This window comes from Empidonax traillii, unplaced genomic scaffold (genome assembly GCF_003031625.1).
Source record: "Empidonax traillii isolate 1590-97213 ecotype Southwest subspecies unplaced genomic scaffold, ASM303162v1 scaffold175:size1888319, whole genome shotgun sequence".
Classification (NCBI taxonomy): domain Eukaryota; kingdom Metazoa; phylum Chordata; class Aves; order Passeriformes; family Tyrannidae; genus Empidonax; species Empidonax traillii.
The window spans coordinates 1,331,785-1,336,427 of NW_020955368.1; the positions used below are offsets into that span (position 1 = coordinate 1,331,785).

At 41.1% G+C, this 4,643-nt stretch overlaps 1 protein-coding gene across 1 annotated transcript in view; it reads left to right on the forward strand.

Moving 5' to 3' along the window:
* UVSSA (UV stimulated scaffold protein A) overlaps positions 1–4,643 on the forward strand; it is a 52,395-nt gene that overhangs the window by 30,620 nt on the left and 17,132 nt on the right. The window lies entirely within an intron of this gene.

Genomic DNA, 4,643 nt, shown 5'->3' on the forward strand with positions numbered 1-4,643 from the left:
GAGCACAATAGAGTACGTGGGGAAATATTGTACCTGAACTGCCGGATTTTCCTGACAATCTTGGAGAGTGTCTGTGCTAATATGAATCACATACTCCTGGCTTGACTAAGATTCAACAAACGGGAAACAGAAATTATTAATTTTTTTTTCAGGGAAGTTGAAGTCCATAATACCTGTTTATATTCTATCTCCGTTTTTTCAATTAAACTTAAGTGAATCTGAAGTAGCTAGATTTCGTCTAAATCCACACAGCTGAGGAAACCTGTGCTTGCTCCTTCTCTGAATTTTCACTGAGGGGCTTTTATCTCCCCCTAATCCCACCATTTCTGTCAGGACATAATCTCTTTCTCAAATTTACATTTTAATTACAAGGCCAGCTGAACTAGCTAAAATCAATAATGTCAGCATTCAGCAGCCTAACTTCAGCTGAAACCCCAGCCTCTCTCTTTCCTTCTATCGATTTATCTTGTGAACATGGTCTACTTTATTGCTTCAGGCAAATAGGTGCCATTTGGTCAATTTAAACAAAAAAGGGGATTTAAACATTTTTATGATTCTTTCTCAAAGCTGCCACTGGAACAGTTTGAACCCAGGCACTGCACTTGGTGTTAAATAAACCACGCAGAACAGCAGGATTCTTAAAATGAATTTTACTTTTAAAACTGTACTTAAATCTATATCTTAAAACCAAAACAAAGCATCCCCACCCTGGCATTGGACACCATTCAGCTGGGGCTGCCTGCATGGTGACTGTTGTCTTTATCTTGTTTGCAAAAACTAATTTCATACGCAAATATTTTTTAAAAACTCCACAGTGGAGGTGGTATTACTGGTGTTGCAGTGTATTTACCCTTAGCTATTTTTCTGTTAATGGCTTAAAATAAGAAATCAATGAGAAAATATTTTGTTCTTGTAACTCTTAAGAATTCCTATATTGATCTTTTGGATGTGATTTTATCTGTCTAAATGTCACATTGTCCATTTATCTCTCTTGCCTTTTCTGTGTGTTGCTGACTGCTTGTCAGTGCTGTTCCCCTCCTCCTCCCCAACAAAATCAGTGTAGTGAACAAGCAGTCATGTTTTCTGTAAGCATCATAGGAAAAAAATGAAAAAAAAAAAAAAAAAGGGGTTTCTGAGATCTTTATTGCATATGCACTTTTAATACATATGCACATTTTTCTCTGAAGATGAGAGAAGAGGTATGTTGACAGGCACAGACCTGCTATCTTCTGACTTTTTACTATTTTATAAATAGTACACATGCTTTAAACAGAATGTTGCCTTAAACAATGCTTTTCAGAAAGGCTCCTTAAAAAAAAAAAAAAGGGAAAAAAGGCAATTTAAAATTCTAAATATAGTCTAAGCAATTCTACATTGCAGATGCAGTCTGTGACATATCCTTCTTAGTTAACCTTGTTCATGCCAAAGGACCTGTTTGTTTCTGTCATAAAAGAGAGTTTACTTTCCCAAATAGCAATGATACTAAAGTATGGTTATAACAATCTTCTGGGTTTATTCTGCTTCACTTTGATACAAAGCACCTGAGAGGGGCTTTTCCCCTTTCCAGCCTATGACAAGAGCTGAGAAGGAGCCCTGTCCTGCCCCCTTTTCAGAAGCATAAATTCAAAATTCCTGCATTATTACTTCACTGAAGTGCTGTTTAAAAGAACATTTTTGTGGAGGCACCTTTATCCCTCTTGAAGAGCAAGTCTGCAGCCTAATAAGTGTAATGACATAATTTCTTTTGCTATTTAGCCTAGATATTTCTCTGCTTAGATCCATCCTATTATATTTAATTATCATTTCCCTTATTCCTGGTCCTTCTGCTAATTTTGAGGCTGTTTCCGATGCACAGATCACTCCCTTAAAATTATTTTTTTACAATGTTCTTTAAAGCCTTGTTGACTTTGGAGAGGAGGTTGGATAACAGGGTGAGTGTGGTGTGTTCACAGCTTTCACAGGAGTCAGTAAGGGAGTAGTAGTGTCAGGGGTGCTCAGCAGCATCACAACCAACAGCAGGGTGGGCTGTGGCTGCCCACAGCTGGGAGGCAGGTTCTAACCTCCCATCTGAGGACATGAAAATTAAAAAGGGGGGGGGTGATCCCTCTTTGCATCACAGTCCATGGTAACTTCAGTTGTCAGGAGGCGTTGGACAGCTCGAGCAGCACTGTCTGTGCAGATGCACTGCCTTAGGAATGCAGGCTTTGGCTTTGGGCTGTTTTCCAGAGAGCAGAGCAGGAACCTGGGGAAAAGCTGGGTTTGACACTGGCTTCAGACTGAGGTGAATGTCCTTCTGTCCCCTCTGCAATCCTTCATGCCTGTGAACGTTGCTTTCTGGAACAGCTGCCAGACTGGTGCTACTGAAATACCCCCTTCTCAGATGTGTGTTCACCCCTGTGGGGTATCTACATGATACTCCAGTAGCCTTTTGTTTGGAGAGGTGTGGGATGCATCAGCCTGCCAGAGCTGGCTCTGCTCTATGGCCATGGCAAAACACTGTCCCACCCAGGTTGCGTCTTACATACTTTTACTTCAACCATCTTCTTCAAATGGTCCACGTTCCTCTGTGTCATACACTGGGTAAGCAGCAGGAATATCTTGAGGTGTCATGGGAGAGCAAGGAGAGAAGGCAAAGAAGTCTTTATGAAAGGTTATTAACTGTGCTAGTACTCTCTCATCCTCTTTCCTTCTCCAGGTGCTGTTTCCTTCCCTCATTGTTTTGAAGGAGGCAGGTAAGCCATCTGCTGCCATCATCATTACTGCTCTTGCCCTTAAAACATTTCCTTTCATTATTCCCAGCACAAGCCATACTAGAGAGAGACTTGAGATCTCAGATGGTGTTAGAAGAGTCCTCATCCTTGAGAGCATTCTAGGGTGCTCTCTTTTTTCTGGAGATAGTTGTATTCAGAAAATCTAGGAATGATTGAAGTGACCATTTGCTATATGCAACAAAATTTAAAGGCTACACATGCATACAAGCCAGATCCAACTGGGTGTTTCCTTTTGTTTCTTCTCTGCTTCTGAGAGGCTCTACCTTTGTGGATTTTGAATTAGGATTGTCAGCTCTCTCTGGGGAGAGCGTGTCCAGGAACTTGGTTAAGCAGGAGGCTGACAGGGCATCCTTCTCAGTGCCCTGAGTTTGGAGCTTTGGAAAACAAGGATGAGATGTCATTCCCTGCACAACAACTCAGCTCCTGATCTAGGTACTTGGAAAATGGAGAGCCATGTGTACCCAGGGACCTGGGGCGGGGGGGTGGATCTTGAAGGCTGCTGCCTCTGCACCTCCTCCACCTGTGACTTGAGTCAGCAATGCCATGGGTTGCACTCCATAGGCTAAAGGGATTGAGTGGTGCAAATGCATCAAGGTCAGGAGAAATTACTGGAACACCTTAAAAGGTGGAAAGAGGGGTCAGGGCAAATTGATCTAATTTTTTTTTGTGTGAAAAATGTGTTTTTCTCTGAAATGAAAATATTTTGTGTACCAAAGCCACCTGCCACTGTGGGGCTTGCAATTTCCCACTCAGAGGGCAGGTCTTAGATATCACATGAGCTTTTCCTTTTCTGCTTGATGTCTTGTAGTACATTTAATGACTAGCAAAACACGAATACTTCTGGATGCAGCTTCAAGACTGGCTATAATTTGGCAAGAGACTAAAAGTGACAAATAATGGCTAAAAGATGTTGGTTAAACTTTGGTTGCTTTTCATAAGAAGGCTGAGATAATTTGCTAAAAACTTTATTTTTGTGAAACCATGACTTTCTTGTATTAATTTAGAGGGTTGGTTTTTTTTTTTTTGAGGGATGAGACTTTGCATTTCACTAAATTATTTTATAAGAAGGCTTTTTTAAAAAAGGGGACAAATACAGTCTGTTACATTAGCGTGAGGGGTCTCATCTTTCCAATTTTAGCTGTCATTGGCTGAAAAGTTCTTGTTTCTACTCCTGGCTAATAGAGCTGCTTCTCTAGCTCAGCAGGTAGAGGCAAGTGCTGTCTAACTGCTCAGCCCTTCTAATTGCATCCTTACAGCCCGTGCTGGCTCTCTAATCTGGCTGTATAAAGTAATTAAGTTGCCCCACAGTAATTAAGCTGCTGGTGCTGAACATCAGTGCTGCCCTGGAGAGGGGCTTGTTCCTCGGGTGTAGCTCGGGCATTTACTGGCTCTGGAGCACGCTCTGGGGGTGTACTTGCTGCTTCTGCACTTGGATGTTTCCTCTTGGCAAAGTCTGTGGTTTAGTATCTGTGAAAGAAGAATGTTCTCTGGATAATTCTGTTTGCAGTTATATTTAGGAATTGAAATTCCGTGGTGCTGCCCCTTAACAAATTAGAAAGATGAAAAGGCTGTTTTGTTTTACATTCTCAATATGGTAACTGAGATTCATCAAAGAGCAGGCGTGTGCCTCAAACGTGCTTTGTTTTTTCACTGAATAAGCTTTGGGTGATGATGGTTCCCCTTCTTACCAGTCCTATGTTGCAGTGAATCCCCACCCAGATGTGTCTTCCCCTTTCAAGGCTAGAACAGTTTCAGCTGGACTTTTTGCTGAGCCACCACAAAGAATTAATCTTAGCAAGACAGCAGCATTTGGATGTGGGTCTTTTTTTTTTTTTTTTTTTTTTTTTTTTTTTTTTTTTTTTTTTTTTTTTT